Below are 22,530 nucleotides of genomic sequence, written 5' to 3' on the forward strand. Positions count from 1 at the left end.
ATATTGATTAGGAGGGGAAAATAAATGTATAGGTGAGAATGTAATTTAGTGTACTAGTATGATCTAGAATAGAAAACTGAACATTACCTTACAACTTCTACAAATTATTTGCATTTACCTTCAATTTATTAAGATCAAGCGAATGTTAGTATCATAAAATTAAATGAGAAAAGGGACCCATTTGGAAGAATGTAGGATAGTGGTCTCTTAAATAGGTTCCTTATCCAGAGACACGAGATATTTACATACCTATAAAAGAAATGTTAATAGAAGAAAAAATTACAATAATGACCAACTTATCAAAAAATAATTTCTCAAATTATTTAATAATGATTTAATCACATTTTTAATATTATGAATCATCAAAGGAAAGTGATATCCCATTTAATATATTTATTTCAATACACTTTCCTTTAAAATTTTAGTAATTTGTGAAGAAAAAATATTAAGACCCAAACATTATTTTAACACATGTAATTAGTTAAAATCTCCAAGATAAAATAAAAACATCATTTTCAAAAAAATTGCATTCAATAAAGTAAATTTTAAATTAAAGTTAACTAACTCTTATGTGAATAGTTGTAAGATTTTTTATCTAAGAAAGATCTAAAAGAAATAGAGAGATATTATTTTTTTAAATCAAAATATTAAGAGAGTTTGAATTAATAAAAGCAGTATAGGCTCATACTATTATAAATTTGTAGAGAAACATCAAGAGTGCATGAGGGGTGTACAACCAACAAAAAAATCTCCCAATAATGTATAGCAAAATCCAGGAAGGCAAACAAAGAATTGACAACTAAACTAAATCACTAGTAGACAGAGAAAAAGTAGGAACACCAAAAAAATGTAAACAACTACCTAGCACAGACACAAAGTGATGGTCTACTAGATGGGGATACCCTTTTGCTACCAATCTTGGCACAAACTAAGATTTTTATCACAAAAATATATTTTTACTCAGACCAATCCTAGAACTAGAGGAGACTAGCGTTGAGTCAGGAGTGGCCTTAAATATTGAAGTAATGGGGCTAGATCCTATTAGAAGTATGTGTTGATATATTTTTTTGGTTGTCATTAATGTCAAACTTGTTATTCTGAATTGGTCTAGAATGTTTGTGGTGTAGAGTTATCTTGTTGTGTTGGTTGTTCCAAAAGTGTTTGTGTTTGGAATATGTTGTTGAAGTTTAGTGTTGTTGTTATCTTCATTGAATATAGTTTTTGTATCATGGATATGATGGATTTTTTGTTCCAAAACATCCTTATGTTCTTTGGGTGTTAAGTCATTCATCATTGTTGGTTGTGAGATTCTATGTTTGACCTATCCTTAGGTCTGAATATGATTCGTGGAAGCGTGTTGGATATGTTATGAGTCTCAACTTAACATGTGGACATCCAGATTTGAGTTATTTACATTGAAGAGCATGTCTTGATTGTTAATTGTTTATATGGATGCATAGCATATGGATATGTTGTTGATTATATTTTCGTGATTGCAGATTGGCGAATTGGTGTTTGGAAGATCTGTTTCATTCCCCTATTTCTCTTAGAGTGGATTATCTTCTGTTTTTTTGTTTCAAAAATTATATTTTGATTCAGGCCTACTTGGTTCAATCTTTGATGATATATCTTGTAAATAATGCATATGTGTGTTTGAGTTAAGTGTGAGATGTGAGTGTAGATGATGTGGTTAATAGAGATGATTAGAGGAACTTTGAGTAGTGAAGAACAGTTGTGTTCAAATGATATGCAAGTTGTGTTGAGACTATGACAAAGAGTTGAGATAGAGTGTTGGTAGTTGAGATTAGATTGTATGTTGATGTCAGTCGCTTGATGTAGAGTTAAAGGACATCTTCACGATTAGGAGATCCTTCTTTTCAGATTATTTTTCCATATTTTGTCTTGAGTGCAATTACCTTTAGATTTTGTAAGTCACCTTTGTATCTTGACCCATGTGTAGTTAGCCTTGGTGTGCAAGTCTGTAGCACTGAGGTCCCTTTTGTAATCATTTCTATTTATATTGGATATATTCTTATGGGTAGGTGCCCACTGTGGTTTTTCCCTATTTGGGTTTTCCACATAGAAAATCTTGGTGTTCATGTGTTATTGATTAATTGTTTGTGTTGCATTACTTATTTGTTTGGATTGATTCATGCCTTCTCCCAGTCTTGCCTTGGGTTCAATATATGTTATGGCCAAAGACTCTATGCATATCCTATTCTTCACCCTTCACCTTTCCACTTCATCATGGATAGCCTTTAGGGAGGCATTGTGATTACCCACCACATTCCTATAAGTAACATTGCCCTCCTCAATTTTCTCTTTGAGGGCATCTTGGGTTTTCTTAACTTCTTCTAGCTCAAGCTTGCTACTTGCCATGTTAATCTTGGAATCCATATCATCAATCTTACTGCCAACCATTTCCCACTGCTCCATCGTCCCAATAAGATCATTGTTAATTTTTCAAACCCTGTCCTCATCCAAATCACCCACCCAAGTGTTGGCCTTGGCCTTAGCCTCACCCATTACCTCTAGCCAATTGATTTTTTTAATGGACACATTCATTTGAGTGAAGAGATATTTAATCAAATCTTCCTATCTTTAAACATTTTCAAGTAGGTCCCTCCCAATATTAGCCAATGCTGAGATGCTTCTTGAAGGATTAGGCATATTAAACAAGGGAGAGTTTGAGGTGGGAGGGCTAGGGTTACCATCCATTTTAGTGGGGGATCAATTTGACCCTGAAGCATCCAAGGAATATAAATCCTCTAAGGAAAGAGACTCAAAAATAAAATCATTCTCTATCGAATTAACCATGCTTTATTGAAATTCAGTCTAAGCATCCACATCTTGGTCCTTCTTGGTCGCAACAATGGCCTTAAATTTGGCCATTCTAGCAATTTTTTTCCTTTTCAAATTTTATAGCTTTAATGAAGAATAATTTATTACCCAAAATTGGAGGGGGTGACACTAAGTTCAACAAGCAAACGGGAGTCATAGGTAGACCCAACTGCAATAGAGAGAACCCCACTAGAGGGGGATAAAGCTAGGTAGAAGTTATACATTATTTATTTGTGTCCCTAGTGGAGAGGGGGTTTACCCTTTTCAATATATTTGAAAATAGACTGAGACAAAGGATACATAATCCATAAGCGGAAATTCATTCTTACCCCATATTGAAGATGACTTAGCATAGGAAAAATCTGCTTGTGCAAGCTTATTTTCCTTCCATCTAAGGTGAAGTACTTCATGATCACTAGAGCTACATCCTTATATATTCTGGGGAGCTTCTCCCTACTGTATCCACCTTGACACCTCGAGCCACCTTGTCTTGGTTCAAAAAGTTGTTCAAAATTCATTCTTGTAATTCCCTTTGGGTTTTTTTGCAAAAGGACACTCCATTAAGAGAGTTACCTTAGATCTTTTTATTTCATTAAATTTTAAAACCTCATTCATATATATTGTAATTTAAAAAAAAAAAAATTTCACTATATCTTCATAAGTCATAAATCTTATGAATTTTGATACTTATTGATTTTCAATATTGATAAGTTTATTAATATTAATCTTTATGACAAATCCTATTTTAATGAATTTATGTGATATTAATATGAATTCTCATTATTTCAAATATTAAATGACCAATATACTATTAAAAATATATCTTAAATTTTAATTTATAAATAAAAATAATACATAAAACATAAAAATAAATAAATTTATAAAAATAAAAGATAAATAAAAGAAAAAAAGTTATAGAAATCTCTCTTTAATGAAATAGTTAAAACAAAAAATTAATTAGAAAAGAAAACTTACAACTTCTAAATGATTTTTTTATGTATGTTTGTATCTAAAATATGTGTATCATTTTCAAGATTTTCTTTTTATGAAGTTTCTCATTAAAGTTGAAGATGTAATTTGAGAGTGATATATATTATGTCTCTTACACAATATTTTCTTAAACTTCTCGTAAGTATAAAAGACAAGCAATTTCCTAAGTGTTTACAATTTATGAAGTTTGTGACCAAAGCTCGAGCACTACCTTGAAAATGATGACTCAAGACAAATAATATAATCTGAAAATTTCTCACAAGTTTAAAAGAAAGTAATTCTTACATGATTTTCTGATCATCTTGAAGATCCGCCTTGACAATGATATGTCTCATCTCTCTGCACAATATTTTATACATATAAATAATATAATTTGAAATCATCTCAAATGTGTAAAAGATAGCCAATCTAGTTTAAAAACTTCACAATTGTACCAAAAAATGTTACCTATAAAGAGATGGAAATGAGAAAAGTGGGTCATAAATAATTTAAAACATGTCATAAGCCATAGTTTTCTCTATTAGAAAAACTTGTTTAAACTATGACATTGTAATGAATATTAACATTGAATGTTTGCTAACTTGGAATTTTGATATTGATGATCATAATGACAAACTCTCATTGTAATGAATTAACTTCATATATTTATGAACTATCATTATTTGAAAAATTACATGATTAGTGTTGTAATGGCACTTTTCCTCTATGGTTAATTAAATATTTGCAGCCGATTAAAGAGATCAAATATTAAATTTAACCTAATGTAATTAACCTTTTCACCTAATATAAATAATCTTGAGAGTAAGGCAATTTAATTTATTATTTATTATAATCCTTTAATACCACATTTAATACATTTACAAAAGTAAATATAATAATAGATAAATTAATTGTAAATTTATTTGAAAGAAACATTTGAAATATAACCATATAAACTTTATGTACTCTAAAACCATTAAAGATGAAATCTTTATAAACATTAATATATATATCAATAATAAAACATTAAGATAATAATAAATCATGGAGAGGTTGCTTTCCCTCACACAAAGGATTAGTTATAGGCCTAGAGTTTCCAGGCAAGGAAGCACTCCAGGAGGACACGGTTCCTACATAGAACCCCACACTCCACATGCCTTCACGACATGATATAAACACAGTCATGGCCAAGACATTCCCAGGTGTACGTTGTACCCCCAGTTGGACACACACTACATGCCACTTCTCCAATTTCCAATGCCCAACCACCAGACCTTAACTATCCCCTCTCTTGTGCTCCTTCCAATTTATCTTTCTCTTGTATTCTTCTCCTTCTCTAGGTATAATCTCCACACCTCCCCTATTCTCTATTAATTTATGCATTTTAATAATACCCCAAGGGTGATTGTAAAAGTCACACCCTTTCATTATAATAATATTTCTTAATTACTTTGGTTTATATATTATTTTATAACATTTCTCCCCTTGTAATTTAGCTATTGTCCTCAATAGAAAGAGATGCATCTACATCACAACTCAAATAAAAACACATAATTAATAACTAAATAAATAGCTTTTGAACATATTTATTCTTCATAATATTTCTATTTGTTTATTTTTTTCCTTCATTCGTAGATATCCTTCTAGTCTAGCTTAAATTAAAAATTATTTCCAAGGGAGTCACTTTTCCAATCAAAATTATGACAAGAACACATATGTCTCTTCTATGGAAAAAAATATAATTGAATAAATTAATTTTATTCTATATGTTTAAGGTCATATATTTCAACTTCATCAATTTTTGATTCATTCTCTTTAACATATACATTTAAATAAATTTGTAACTTAAAATTTATAAACTTTTTATGTCTTAACATAACATTTTACTAGGGAATGACATGCACATCCTATACAATGTAGTGGCTTATCAATAAAAATCATATAATATATATATATTCAAAATATAGTCAAAGTTGATAATCATGTCCCCTTTTGCTATAAATCGAGTATAAATGTAAACTTTTCAGTATCACTGTCTTATAAAATAAAGGACATGTACAATGTTATTAGGTTGATCAAGTCTAATAACACAGGACACTAGGTAAAGATAGTGCTACAAATTCATTAATAGCATCTTAAAATCAAACTCACAATACATTATGAACACCCACAAGATTTTTTATAGAAAATCTTGTAACATTTCTTTTGTTTAAGTAGCTAATGTACTTCTTCTTCAAACTGAGAGATGAGACTTTTGCGGCCTCTTAAATGAAAATTTTTATTGCGTATTTATTATTTTTTATTTTTTCCTGATATATGTGATGCATCCAGATATGGGCTATATATGGGCATTCTTCCATGAGGTTGTGCATTATTACAAGAAAAATAGTTGTTCAGGGCCAGCATCGTATATCATTCCACTCATCAATAATACTCAAAGAGTACATTTGTTGCTTAATCTTTTGGAAGGATGTAAAAATACATCTGCCATGGACTGACCTCGAAAGGTTAAGAGATCCTGTTTTCGCTTTTTATGCTTGCAATATTATCAATCTTATATTATATTGCTGATATTTTAATCAACTAAAGAGCATGATCAACCTCTATTTTACAACAGAGTTTTCAATTTGGGATTCAATTACGAGAATTTGTGTTTTTACAATTTTATTATAGGCTTGTTTATTAGATAAAATATTCTATAGAATAATATACGATAACTTGGGATTCCATTTTTAAGGAAGATACCAAGTGATACAATTTGAAGAAGAAAATTTAGAAATATCATTAGCTGAAACTTGAGAAGTTCATAATTATTTTATAATATCAAAAATATTAGAAAACTTTGATTATAAAATACTGTAGTATGTGTGTGTTGAGTATTACCCCTACTATTTAAATTGGAATGCATATTTTCATAGCCAATGATAAGGGTAATGTCTATATTGGATGGCTTTGTAAATTTATCTTGGATTGTAATTTATCTAAGGTAAATTTTAATTGTAGTAGGGGCCTAAAATACTTTTCTATGTTAATAAAATTGTGATTTATTTTCAAGATTTTGATTTAAGTTTAATCTAATATAATTAACCTTTTCACCTAATATAAATAGTCTTGAGAGTAAGGCAATTTAATTTATTATTTATTATAATATTTTAATACCACATTTAGTACATTTAGAAAAATAAATATAATAATAGATAAATTAATTGTAAATTTATTTGAAAGAAACATTTGAAATATAAATAAAACCATATAAACTTTATGTACACTAAATACATTAAGGAGGAAATATTTATAAACATTAATATATATATCAATAATAAAACATTTTTTTATATTAGATATGGAGAGTCCAAAATGGGAGAGCTTATACAAAAAGAGAAAGTAGGAGGTAGAGCGTCAATTGCCAAACTGTGAAACCAAAGAGAGTAATATATACATTTATCTCCTAATCATATCAAAATATGGGGACACAGCAGAGTATAGCACTATTGGAGAACCTCATCTTGGTCCTCCAACCATGTAGTCTAGCCTTGTACTCATTCCATCCATACCACCTTCTTTCTTGCAAGGATCTGGGAGCACATCTCTATTATGTTGAAGGGAGGAGGTCTTCTATCTTGTAGATCCTTTATCAGTTTCTTTACTGCCTTATCAAAGGAGGTTTGATTCTCTGCAAGCCTGGCCCATTCGTAACCATCTTGCATCTCATAAAAAAACATGATTGCTTTGCCATCTTTGAGGAATCGCAAGAGTTTGTTTCTCTCAATGTTCATCAAAAAGAAAACCTCCACAACAATTTTGTAATGTGTGAGTTTTTTAAAAAACTCAGTATGTTCCCTTGTATTACCTTGAAACTTCTCCTCATTCCTAAGTTTCCAAATAAACCAAAGAATGTAAGAAGATAAAATTTGCCAAACTAGATCAATATCCTTCCTCAGTCCTTGAATAAAACCAGTAACTATATCAAGAGTGTAGACATATTCTGAAATAGAAATTCCAAATAGTAACTAGATTTCTCTAGCAAAAGGAGAGTCAAAGAAAATGTGGTGCATTGTCTCAGGTTTTCTGTAGATAGAACACTGATCATATGCAGCTGATTTATTCCTAATAGGTAGTTTGTCCAATATAAGTTGCCATGTAAAGCATTTGATCTTAGGGGGGATGGGGGATCGCCAAAGCTTCTCAAAGGTTTTGTACCAAGTGTGGGGGGATGGTTGACGTACCACAAAGTGTTGATATGTTCGATCACCGAGGTATCACTATTAAGCAGGGTATAGATAGACTTGGATTTGATCTTGGGGAGGGTAGAGACATCCTTCCATAGCAATGTAAGGTACCTATGGGCATCTACTTGATTGTTCTTATGGAGATTAAAGGGAGTGCATGCATTTTTAATCATGTTTAAGGTCCTCTTATGTGATGTAGGGAGATCATACATAGTGCTAAGAGCCTCCTAGCTGATAAGGTCATCATGTTCTAGGATATCCATAATATACTTGATTCTTTTATTATGCCAGTGCTTAGCAGAGCAACCTTGGGTTAATGCAAGGGGTTTAGAGTTTTGAAGTAGGTTCCACCATATTGACCTTTCACCATGGAGGGTATTGTCATAGTTAATACTAGAGTTGTTAATAAGACCACGCACATGCTCCTAGGCTTTCCAGATGGATTTAAACACCCAGGTACGTTGGATAGACATAGGGAAACCGCCTGCAATCAAGTCACTGATCAAGAGGGCTTTCTAGGATTTGGCAGTTTTGGGAACACCATTTTGTATGTTTCTTCTGATGAGGATTTTCCAAGGTTTTTGTCCTTCTAGTGAGTGAAATATCCATTTGGCCACGAGGGAGATTCCTTGTAGCCTGAGATCCTTGAGGCCCAACCCACCAAGTTTTTTGTCTAGGTGGCACCAGGTCCATTTGACTGCGTGAGCTTTTATTTTACCCTTGCCATCAGACCATAGGAATTACCTGATAGCCTTTTGGATTTCAAAGACTTGGTAGTTGCTAAACATCCACATAGAGGAGTAGTATATGCTGTAGGAAGAAAGGCTTTTTTGGTAGACTTGAATCCTGCCAGCAAGGGAGAGGACCCTATTGTCCCACTTGTTGAGTTTACTATCTATTTTTCCCTTGACCCAACTCCACATGTCTATAAGAGAGGGAGATATAGAAAAGGGGATACCAAGGTATCTAACTAATTTATTTGGTCCTGCCCATGCATATCCAAATTGGTGAAGCTAGTCCGGAGGGTTATCTTTCCACCCAAGTAGAATGGATTTGGTGCTAGAAATCTGGGCTCTAGATGCTCTACCAAAGATGTCAAGTTTTTGATTAAGGGAATCAATATTGTGCCTTGAGAGCTTTAGGAACAACAAGGTATCATCAGCAAACAAGATGTTGATCAGTTCAAAGTCATCTGACATAGGAATGCCTTGGACTCTGGGGGATAGGGTGTCATCTCTAAGGAGATAGTACAAGGCATCTGATGCAATGACAAACAAAGCAGGGGCAAGGGGGCAGCCCTGCCTAATTTATCTAGATAGAGGAATAGGTTGGGAGAGAGTCCCATTGACTTTGATCAGGGCGGATGCATCCTTGAGGAAGATCCGAACATAATCATAGAACTCACTAGGGAAGCCAAAGGTGGAGAGCATCATGAGGATGAAGTCCCATTCCACCCTGTCATAAGCTTTCTCAAAGTCGACAAGGAACATGGAAGTGTCTTGGTTCAAGGTTCTGGCCCATTCCATGGATTCCCAACTAGTTACAAGATTCTCCAAGATATATCTGCCTTTAATGAATCCTGTTTGGGTAGAGCGAATGAATTTGGGAAGGATCTTCTCAAGGCGAGAGGCTAAGGCTTTGGCTAGGATTTTGTAAGAGATGTTGAGGAGTGTGATTGGCCTCCAGTTTTTAATTAGAGATCCCCCTAGGTGCCAGTGTTAAGGGCTCTATTGTATATATCATAGAGGTCATTAGAGATCCAGTCAATGTTGGTTCTGTAGAATTCAGCAGGAAGTCCATTGGGGCCTAGGGCCTTGTTATCCTTGAGAGCCTTAATGGCATCCTTAATTTCTTACATGGTTATCTTAGCTTTGACGAGGAGAGCTTCATCCTTACAGATTATATTAGGAATAATGGTCCTACACTTGGTATGAGCATCTATCGAGGCCTCATTATCCTCCAAGGTAAATAGAGTCTTGTAAAACACTTCAAAGGCTTCTTTGATATCATTGATATCCAAGAGTTCCTTATCATCTACCGGTATTCTATCTATTTTTTCTCTGGTCTATTTTTGCTTGAGTAGAATAAAGAATATCTTGGAGCCTTTATCACCAAATTGGAGCCAGTGGTTATGGGATCTGATGAAAGCACCTCTGATTTTAACTTGCTGGTGTTTTCTAAGGATATTTCTAGCCTCGGAGACCTGATTGGCCAAGGTAGGGAAAGAGGGCTACAATTGAATTTCTTATTTGAGGGAGTGAAGCTAAAGAGTAAGGGTTTTTTCTAGGTATCTAAAGTCGTTATCTTTTTTCTGGCCAATGGTTTGGAGTAGTTTCTGCCAGGAGGAAATGTTCCTCTTCCATCTAAGAATGTGGGATTGGGGGAGATGTGGTTGCAGATTGAAGAGTCTAACTATTTTGATGGCATTTAGGACTTCCTCATCTTGTAGCAGGGAAGTGTTAAGTAAGTATTTCTTATTGCGAGGGTGGCTAGGGGTGATGGAGTTCCTGATGTTAATGATGGCTAAGATGGGGAAGTGATCAGAGAGGGTAGCTGGTAAGACTGCAACCACATTCCCAAACTGATTGGGGGAAAAGGAGAAGAAGTCCTTATTAGCATAGAATCTATCTAGCCTAGAGTAGATTCTATTAGTGTTTTGGTGAAATTTGCACCAAGTGTACCATAGGTTAGGGGTATCAGGTTTGGTGCCTTCCAAGGGGTCAAATAACTGCAGATGTTGTTTAAACCTGTCCCAGTGCAGTCTTTTTGAGGTTTTCCATTCAAATGGAAGTCCCCTAGCCTTGTCATCCTGGCATTCAGTCATGTTAAAGTCTCTAGCCATGACCCAGGGGATATTTGGGAGGGATGTTAGCCAAATCCAGAAGGATATTCTTTCCTAGTAATCGTTAGATGCATATATGGAGCATATGCCAAAGAAAGTTCCTTTAACATCTAATGTAACCCAAGCCACTCTGTTACAGGTGGAGGTTCCTTTATCCTTGCATCTCTCCAGATGAAGTCAAGTGTTGTGTCGAGAGAGAACCCAACATATTTAAGTTCTTGTAACATCGGAAAATCTAAATTTTTATGGCAATCTAGAAATCTTTTAATAACAAATTTCCTATCAGGCAACTCAAGGCCTCGAATGTTCCATTATATGTACTTCATTAAAGTGGAGGATTTAAGAGGGGCTGGTAGGGAGACCTTGTTGATCTCTAGGATTCTTCTTGTTTTTGGAGCCCACAGGTCTACCTTTCTTTTTATTTAAGGAGTATCCTTTCATAAGGTCCTCATCATCTTCACTATTTTCAGGAGGCTCAGCTCTAATATTTGAATTTCCTCTTATGTCAGGCCCAGATATCTAGGAGCCTGGAAAGCCAAGGAGCATCGTGCTAGATCTAATTTCTTCTAGACCCTTATTGGCATAAATAACTTCTATAATATGATTGTCTTCTAGTTCTTTGAGTGTAGATGTTATCGAGGGGTTAATGGTGCTAGTATCAGTAATAAGTCCTGCAAGTGTAGAGGAGACCGATTGTTTGGGGGTTCTGTATCTGAGGAGCATTGCAAGGTTATCACTAATGCTAGCATCATCAGTGCCATGATTAGGGTTTTCTAGATTTTTGACCATATTCTTAACCACAAAATTGACAGGGGTTTGTGCAGGGTCCTGGGGTTTATGATTAGAGGCCAATTGGTTGGTAATTGAGCGGCTATGGTTTAGGGCATTGTGATGGGTAGTTTTATGGCTTTGTTTCCTTGAGGTAACAAGTTGAAAGCAATCAAAGGGTGATTCTACAAGGTCTTCTAGAGGGTCAGAAACAGGGATGAGGGGCTCAGGGGCCATAGGTGGATGGTCAGGATTTAATGGGTTTAGTCCATTAGAAATGGAACTAGGAGCCGCAGTCACCACGTTAGCAGAGTGAAGAGGAGGAGAATTTAGGTCATTAATGGTTTTAGGGTTTACAGAAGTCTCAGCTGAATTACTCTTTTGTTTCCTACGATTAATAATTGGGCAGTTTTTACGAATATGCCCTTCTTTCTTGTAGAAAAAACATGCATTCAATCCACCAAGCATTTCAACCGGGCAGATGAATGTGTCTCCATTAATATTTAGGTTTAAAGATGGTGGGATGTCGATTCCGGGTTTAATTGAGACAATAATTCTTGTGTCAAGGTTGGGTACTAGCCAAGCAGTTTCATCAATCCGAATTGTTTTGCCAAATGGTTCCATTAATTGGGGAAGAAACACCACAGAAAGGGAGAGACATCTTTGAGGATGACCCAACTCAGAGAGGATAGTGCGAGGACTTCCTCATTAATCGCCTCTGGAGACCAGGCTAGGGCTCAAAAGGAGGTATTCCTAACCATCCAGTACTGGCATTTAAGTGCTTCCAATTGGGATTCATGCGAGTTAAAAAAAATGAGGAAAAGACATCTCTGTATTTGCCTACAGAACGTGATTTTAAGCCCTAATTTAAGATTTCATAGATTATGAAACCAATTGTCTACGAATTTCCTAGGTGGGCATTTTTGAGCATCAACACAAGCAAAAAAGATAGCAGTGTCACATAACCTAAGCTTTTCAGAGGCAATTTCATTCAACATATCAATATTTGGCGAAATTCAGAAGGAGTCTAAGGAAATGCAAGGGCACTTACCATCCTTACTGGGTCCTTTGTCTATAGGAGCCTTAAGGAATTGTGCCGATGAGTGGACTCCATTCACAGGCAGGGCGATGGTCTCAGCAAAAGCCTTTTTTCGGGTTTAGATCTATTAATGGTATCTTCATCTAACTCTAGCTCCATTGGAGACCAGGGTTAGGGTTGCACGGGATGAGCAGATGGGTGGTGGAGTTAACTGTATTAATTGTTGTAGAGTAATTAAAACATAGAGCAAGTAAAGCAAGTGGATGGGGTAGGAAATGCAAACTGGGTGGAGGAGCTTAACTCCTCCATGTAGATGCTGAGGTACCCACATCAACGCCTGAGTACCTCGATGCTGCTTCCACCTTCAGGGAGAGATCATGGCCGAAAAAACGTAGACAATTCACCCTGAAACATTATCAATAATAAAAATATTGAGATAATAATTTATAGTAGTGAAACATTAGGGCAATGACTATATGAAATTAAAGCAACCCTGGTACCCTGGGTTGGACACACACTACACCTTCTTCAATGCCCAATGCCCAGCCACCAGACCTTAACTATCCCCTTGTCTCATAACAAGTGTACTATTAAAAAATACATCTTCAAATTTTATCTATAACACAAAGTAATGCATCATACATAAATATAAGTAAATTTATAAAAAAAACTATAATATATTGAAGATGTAAAGAAATAAATTAATAATTCTGAAATGAATTTTATGTATGTATGTATGTAAGTATGTATGTATGTATCCATGTATGTATGTCTATATGTGTTTATATAAAATTATCTGTAAATATGTCTCACGTCTCTTGCATAATTCTTTAATAAAAATAGGTGAATTATATTTACCTTAATGAAGCATATATTTCACAATTATTTTATAAAGATGGGAAAACTAATTTGAAAATTTCTCATTAGTATAAAGGAAATTTAATCTAGTTTGAAAATATAAAAGAGAGGTAAGCTAGTTTGAAAACTTCAAATAAGTTTAAAATACAATAACTTTCAATGCATTTACTCTTTACAAGGTCTATGATCAAAGTTGAAGAGACAGGTTGAGAATGATGTGTCTCATTTCCCTTATACAATTATTTTATAAACATAGGTAAATTATATTTACTTTTTACGAGGTTTATGATCAAAGTTCAAGAGGCACCTAGATAATGATATAATGATATGCATCATGTATCTTACACTATAAAGATACTTAAACTAATTTGAAGACCTCTTGTTAGTGTAAAGAAAAGGTAATTAGGTTTGAAAATGTATAAGACAGGTAAGCTAGTTTGAAAATTTCTCATAAGTATAAAAGACATGTAATTTTTAATGAGGTTTGTGATCAAAGTTGAAGAGACACCCTGATAATGATTTATATGGTAATCTAGTTTTAAAATAAAAGACAGGTAAGCTAGTTTAAAAACATCTCATATGTACAAACAAAATCTGCTTTATTGGTACCATATATATACATAATTGTTGTAATCCAAACCATATCTCTTTTCGATATGAAGCTAAGCACTTTTGACGGATCTATGAATCAAAAATAGATTTTGAAAGTACCCAAAAACTCTTCACAACAAAAACATCAACATGACTTCACAAAACAATATTTCTTATTCATTATTATTTATGATTTCGATTTTAAATACTCTTTATATGGTAGGAGTCGCCTCTCTTCTATAAATTCGGTATAAATTCATCATTACTCCAGCTTCATTCATCCTAGTTGCTATATAGAATCAATCAGTGTGAGTCATTATCTCTTGCTAGATCTGTATTGGTTTAGGTTTCCACTCTATGGGCGTCCACCTCTAGCTAGATCTGTTTCCCAACAAAACGAAAAGGCCAAGCTTTACATGGCTTGGAAGATTGGGGATTTTTCAGGTACATACACATTAATATAGTGTTAAATATGGATATTTGGGTTTTCGCTTTCGCCCTGGTTTGAGGTTTGATGGTCAGGTTTATGACAATTTAAAAGTATTTCATCCGATTCTTGTTTTTCTGAGGTACTTAACCGTGGTATCCCCATATCTTATAGAAAGATTAAAGTTTAAGTTAGATATGTTTGCATCATGCTTCGGTTTCATTGGTGTCTCTGCCATGGGCGAAAAATTCAGCAAGTAAATAAATTTGACTTTTTATATCTGCAGATGAAACGTGGAAAATGGATAGCGAAAATGACCTTCTTCCGATAATGAATTGATAAAGATCAAGAATGAACCAGAGGAGGATGGTATTAAAAGGAGGCCCAGATTGTCAGGAGACAATATGCTTATTTGGAAGAATGCTTCATATAGAACACTAAGGTAGATTATGTATGTATACTTTATACCATTTAATAACAGCTTTTTTCTTTCATTCCGTCAAAGTCTTATATTAAAAGGACGCCCAGAGGAGACAATATGCTTATTTGGAAGAACGCTTCAAACAGAACATCATTTGGGTCATAGAAATTTGTCCCGTTAATGTTGGCTCAGGTTTAGTTTTATTTTATTGTTTCAATATATCAATTGGTTTTAACAATCAATTGTAAATAAATAAAATATTTTTTAATTTTCTGGAAATCATTTTCTGTTTAGTAATTCTGAAATCATTTTCTGTTTACATTTCATTTATATGTTCAACACTTTTTTACATTTCCTATTTTAGGATATCTAGCTTTCAGATTCATAATTTTTAGTATTGGATTACAATTTATGAATCGTTTGGTGATCTCACAATAAGCGTTTTCTTGGAAAAAGAAATAAGGCCTAGTGACATGTGGGAAGTGTCACTGATTTAATCCGTGCTTGGGTAGTTGAGCATAGAGGTCAAAGCTTTAGTCGACTATGAGTTGAGCCTAGAGGTCAAAGCTTTAATCGAATATGTGGTACATTTGGATATTGGTATGCTAAATGCCTAAATTCCATGGCCAAGTTGAGCCTCATGTGGTCCAATAGGCTTATAAAGTGCCTCCAAGCTATGTGTGACATATTTGTAATATAAAGATAGGTTAATCTTTTAAAAATATATATATTTTTGAAAACAAAATTTAAAAACATAAAAAATATCAAATTTTATAATATCTTGTAATTTTTTTAATTTTAGATAATAATTAGCGATACAAACACTAGATATAATGATGTAGATAGTATAGATGATCTTATGGAAAATGTAGAAGCCACACTATATATATATATATATATATATAAAGAGATGACTATACACAGTCTATACACACAACTTTGACTTAAAAATTTTCTAGATCATTTTTGCATGATTAGGAGAGTGCAAAGACTTTTCTATGTTTAAACATATTTTATTTTAATATATTTTGGCTATAGCTTCTTATTGATGAAAAAAAAAAACCTTTTAATTTATCACATATTATTATTGATCATCATACTTCTTTTTATTTAGTTATTTTTCCAATATATTAAAAAAATTATATTATTTTTATCATATATTATAGTTTATCCCTTTGAGCAAAGTATTGTTTATGAAGAAATACCTATTTTTGACCATTTATATGTAGGAGGAAATTAAATTATTAAACACAAATTAAATGGGATTAAATAATTCATAATTATGAATGATGACTAAGAGAAAAAAATATTTAATTTGAAAGACAAATAAAAGATTATATTAGTATGGGATTAAAAAATTTTAACACTAGAATAAAAATAATAGATCTTTATCTATAATTCACTTTGACACCAAAATATTTTTGTAACTTTATTATAAATTCAATCCATAGATTTAGGTAGATTTTATGGGCATGCATGCTCTCCAATATATCATGATCTTGTTACATTGTATTAGTATTGTAACTTTATTGTAAATTCAATCCATAGATATAGGTAGATTTTGTGGGCATAGATGCTTTCTGACATATCTTGAGCTTGTTCCATTTTATTAGTATTCTATATCACTAGATATATAACAAGGGTCATGTTGTTGAAGGATAGAATCAAATTTAGAATGTTGAAAAAAATCAAGAACAAAAACCATTTAAAATATCAATAATTTTGGATGATAATATGTTGAATTAAGTAATCTTTACTTAAATTATTATAATATAAGTAAAAATAAACAAATAATTATAATTAAAAATATAACTTTTAAAACTTACTAATTGTTTTGGTAAAATATGTATCTTAAATATTGAAAACATGTTAGTAAACTTTTTAACCTGAAACACTTTTGACCTCAAGCTATGAACTAGTTGGTGTCCATGCTTGTGTGAGTTTGATATGCAGACCAAGTCATTCAACGTTTAGAACAGATCTTGTTCAAGTAATAAGTAGTTATTACATATTATCAATTAAAAATATAATGAATTACTATTCATAAAAAAATACCAGTTAAAAATATGGGATCAAAATGTTACACTCAACAAAATTTATCTGTAGTTAAGAATATTTTAAAAAGCTTTACCAACAAACTCAGAATCGATTAAAATCATTTTTAAATAATAACTTTAAATATTTTTAAAATGAAAAAAAAATTTAAAAATAAACCAAAAAAGAAAATAAAGAAGAAATCACATAGAACTTCACTCAATAATGTATATATATGAATGAATGAGACAGAGCGCTCTGACTTGTCTCTTTAAGAAGCGTGCAATGTGCGACCAATTCTCTTGATGCCAGAGATTTACGAGATGGTGTTTCCTGCGGCTGTTTCCTCTCTTAATTCTTTGTTGTAGGTCTTCCACAAATTACCTTGCGTTTCGTTTAACTTTGATTTGTTCTTGTAAATTTTATTGACATAAATTAGTTTTTTTTTAATTCGTAAAAGCAGAGCTGAGATTTATATTAATTTGCATTAAATACAGTAATTTCTTAGCTGAAAGTCATAAAATTAAAAACCTATTCTCAAGGATCCCAACAAAACATGGTTTCCACAACAGACATGAAACCATTGAACTTATGAATTGTCCATTTTTTAACAGAGCCATCAACTGTCTAGAAATAGAGAGTTTAAGCATAATAATAAGAAATCAAAATAAACTTTATACAATTATGTGTTAAGTATCAAGAAGAGAAATTGACTCAACAACGAAAAGAAAGCCTAGCTTGCAGTGGGAGGATCAGATTGTATGTAAAACTTTGATGGGTATGATAAAAAGAAAAGGAATAAGTTAGATATCGCCAAACTGAAAACTGTTATTCAATGGTGAAAAGTATACATACATTATCCAGATTGGTGTTCTGTTTGAAGCATTCTTCCAAATAAGCATATTGTTCTCCTGTCAAACTGAGCCTCCTTTTAATACCATCCTTGTCTTTTTCATTGCTGATCCTGTCCGTAATTTATTTGGACGGCACACCTCAGATTTCTCGTCTGCAGTAACAGAAAATCTTAGTAAATGACACTGATTGTTTACTTGCGGAATGTTGGGCACCAATGTGGAACCCTAAATCACTACTCGTTGAATGCTCCACCCCTTCATTACGACCTAGATTACTGATTTCCATTACTGTTAGCAAAGCAATTGATAATGACTCACTGACTGATTCTATGTAGGAAGTTAGATGAATGAAGCTAAGGGAGATGCAGTATTTTATAGCAGTGAGGCAACTCCTATCACGCCATCGAAAATCCACAATTTTGACAAATCACACAAATATGAAGGAACATGGTCTCGATTTCAACCATTATAAACCAGATTTCCGAAGGAAGTATACAAATTATACTACTTTTTATTATAGTTTTGTTACGCGTTTTAGATAAATAATCATTATATGAAATTTTAAAATCTTTACATTATTTTTTAATAAAATATGCGTTGGATACATATCATCTTCTATCCGTTATCTATATATCTATAATTTTTTCTGTTTAAATTTCTATCATTTTAAAATTGATTTATAATCTTTTGAAATTTAATATTTTATATTAAATATTTTTATCTAGCATTGTGATTATTTTCAATTAACCATATTAAAAATCAATGTTTCTTGAAAATTTTATATTTAATATTTATATTTATATTTTTTTATAGTAATTAGAAATCAAATTCAAAATGACGAGAATATGTATTTTAAGACTTTGTAGACTTAATTACTTTTTCCAATAAAATAGATATCACTTATTATAGCTTTTTAATTATATATGACACGTTTTTCATTCAAGTCCTTTTAAACAAATATTTTGTTTAAATATTATGTTATTCTTACATAATATATCTAAAATTAGAAGAAAAATATGTTAAAGAATATCATATATCATTCTCAATTTCATGAAATGGAAGCAACTTGATATCCATTGTCCCCATATTAAAATATCATTAACATAAAAAAGTGGGTTTATCTAGTAATCAACCTTTTGCATTTCCAATGGCTTTGATAACACATGATGGGAGTTGCCTCTTTCCCTTTGATAGCACATGTTAGGAGTAGCTTCTTTCCTATATAGAATCAATCCGTGAGTCATTATATATTGCTCCATAGCATAACGTGGATTGTGATTAAGAAGTGGAGACTTCAATGAGTCATTATATATTGCTCCTTAGCATAACGTGGTTTAGGGTTCTACTTTACTGAGGGCCCTTCTTCTTTCCCCCCTCTAAATTTAGATCTGTTTCTTTCATTAACATTCTCCTCTGGTCTTGACATTCATTTCATTGACAAGGCTCTCGTTTCCTAACAAAATGAGAAGACCAGGCTTCATATTCGGGTTTTTTTTGTTTCGCCCTGGTTTGAGTTTTAATGGTGAGTTTTATGACAATTAACATTCACATAATGGTTAAAATTTGAAATTATTTGATCGGATTCTATAGAACACGTGCGATGGAATCATTTTTGTTAGGTAATGAAACATGGTATCTCCATGTATTATAGAAAGACTAAAGAAAGAATCTAGAAAGTTCTTTGATCTTCCACTGGAGGAGAAGAGGAGATATGCACAAGCACCAGATGATATGTACTACTTGTTTTTGTTGCCACTGAGTTTAACAAAACTAAACCTGTGGCCATCCACACTTCCAGACTTCAGGTACGTTCTTTTCGCATATTCATCATCCACTAATTTTACAGCATATGATAATGATAATATTTTATATTTTGTTCTATGTTTGCATCCTGCTTCGGCTTCATTGGTGTCTCTCCCATGGACGCAAAAATCACCATGTAAATAGATCTCTCCAAAGGTCACATTAATTTGATTTTTTTTATCTTTTGATGCATGTTATTCTAAGACCTTCCGTCTCTGCAGATGAAACATGGGACCTAGCCTGGACCTCAATAAATAACATTCTTCTAACGGCCAGGAGGATAAGCAGAAGGATTTTAATGGCGATGATGTATTGATGAAGATCAGAAATGAACAAGAGGAGGATGGTATTAAAAGGAGGCTGAGATTGTTAGGAGAACAATACCCTTATTTGGAAGAATGCTTCAAACAGAACACCACGGTGGATTATGTATGTATACTTTTCACCATTTAATAACAGATGTTTTGTTTCATTCCATCAAATTCCTACATTTAAAAGCTCGGTAAACATTTCTTTATATTGATGGGACAATAAAAACAGAATATTCAATATATGGTCGACAGAATTTTTTTTGTTAGTATCCTTGTCAGTCGGTTTCTTTAATACAAATTTTCTTTTTCTTACTGTCATAAATTGTTCGATCTGTCATTCACTATCAAAGATCTACAAGCTCTTAGTTATATCTAACTATCTACAATGACATCAAAATGTCTGTAAACAAAAATTCAGTTTTGAAACAATTGGACATGCAAATGAAAATGCATGAAATATGTCATCTTTTGATTTTTGTGGAGGTGTTATTTTATCACTTCAAATAAAATAGAACCCTTGCCACTTGTCTCTAATTATATGAAACCATTACAATCAAGAAAATCAAGTGGCATTGTGAGTATCCTGTCATCTTAGATAATGCTGGCACATACTTAAGCAACTCTTGTATACTACTAATATTGTTGCAATCCTCATATTTTTTTCTATGATAATGTATCTCTTGGCATAATTTACCTATATTTTTTAAATATAGATACAAACGGCAATGATACTCACAGACAACCAACTATAAATAAATATTGATTTTAGGGTTATATTTTAAGACTAGCTCTAGAATCAATGTCTATCTAGTAATTCTGAAGCACATTGAAACCTAAAATTTATAAGGAACTTTAATGAATTTTTTAATTTAATTTGATTAAGACAGGTATTGATATGGCTTTGTTTATTAGAAATCTAATTTGTTTTTATATTTCATTTATTTGTTCAACATGATTTAATATCTCTCATTTTAAGAGACTTAACTTTCTGAATTTGTGCGGTTTCCAGGCTATCCAAATATTATTCATCGTGGCATCAAATCATCCAATATTATTCTAGCTTTGAACTTTTAAACTGAGGTAGGATACTGAGAAACAAACTATATTTATAACCTTAAACATGCAATACAATCGGTCTTGATGGTTTTTGGCTTCAGGTTGCAGATTTTCGACTTGCAAAGCTTGCTTCTGATGGCTTTACTCATCTGTCCGCAAGGGCAATGGGAACTTTTGGGTAAGGACATTTCAAGTGCATAGTCCATTGTGCTTCCCACTTTCCCTACTAGCCTTCATTTCATCTGAATCTATTTGTATGGGCACGTATTCGGCTCTTGAATATGCTTCAAGTGTGTAAATTGATACACAAATAGGATGTTTTCTCATTTGGTGTCATGCTCCTTGAGTTGATTACTGGTCATAGGCCAATAGATATAACTCCATCATTTACTGAAGATAATCTAGTAGATTGGGTTAGTAGCACAACTGTGATTATAACGTATAATGTAATACCGTTACTGACAAATATCTTCTGCCAATTCATCAAATATCCATTGTTTAAAGCTGATATGAGGATTTATCATTGTGCAAGCTTGACCCACCCTTACTCTAGCACTTGAAGATGGCAATGTTGATGAACTTGTTGATCGCCAGTTGCAGAACTATAACTCAAATGAAATGATGCAACTGGTTGCATGTGCAGCCTCTTGTGTCCGATATTCTGCAAGAAGAAGCCCTCGTATGGCACAGGTATGTTATCTATATCTAGTGGGTTATAATTTGTCAAGCTTTGAATTAAATTCTGTGTGCAGCATGTTTGTATTTCAATGCTATTGTATTGAGTGCTTGGTCTGAAAGTAGCCATGTTTTCCAGATGGTTCGAGCCTTGGAAGGTGATGTTTCTCTTGATGATCTAAATGAGGGAATGAAACCAGGGCATAGCGTATAGATCATATGGAAGCACACACTATGATTCTAGCCAATATCTTCTTAAAGCTTTTCATTATTTTGGCTTATTCTATAAAATTGTAAGCAGAGCATTGAAATTGGTTGTCTAAAATTTCCTATACCTCATTGGCTTGATTACAGCACATTGTGAAAAAAGGCTGAAGGTTTAGTGCATTGTCGCTGTATTTCCCTCATTGAAAGCATGAATGACAAAAAATTATATCGAATCTCTTTTTTAGCATTGTGGTTGGTTAATTCAGCTCGTATATTTTTCTTTCTGAATATACGCACTAAATTTACCTTGTTATGTTCTGGCATTGGTTTCTATTGAAGAGTTATGAATCAGAATTGATTACGGATACGAATATTTAGAACTACGAGTATTTGTCTCCTAACACCTTTAGACTCAAACAGAAAGGACAATGCAGGCTTTTACTGGAATTTGTCTTCCTCCAAATGGTCTGCTTGTTCGAATGCTCCTAAGTTTCCAAGTTTGGTTACGATACTTTAACAATTTATAATAAGTTTTCTTACGATATGTTATGTGAAATAATATTAGCAATTTTAGAATAAAAGAATGTGAGGAATATGTAAGATGC

General features: G+C 32.8%; 1 pseudogene; it reads left to right on the top strand.

Moving 5' to 3' along the window:
* Positions 1 to 12,748: 12,748 nt before the first annotated feature.
* Positions 12,749 to 22,041, top strand: LOC131043140 (proline-rich receptor-like protein kinase PERK1; annotated as a pseudogene).
* The last annotated feature ends 489 nt before the right edge of the window (positions 22,042 to 22,530 follow it).

Source organism: Cryptomeria japonica, chromosome 5 (assembly GCF_030272615.1).
Source record: "Cryptomeria japonica chromosome 5, Sugi_1.0, whole genome shotgun sequence".
Classification (NCBI taxonomy): Eukaryota; Viridiplantae; Streptophyta; class Pinopsida; order Cupressales; family Cupressaceae; genus Cryptomeria; species Cryptomeria japonica.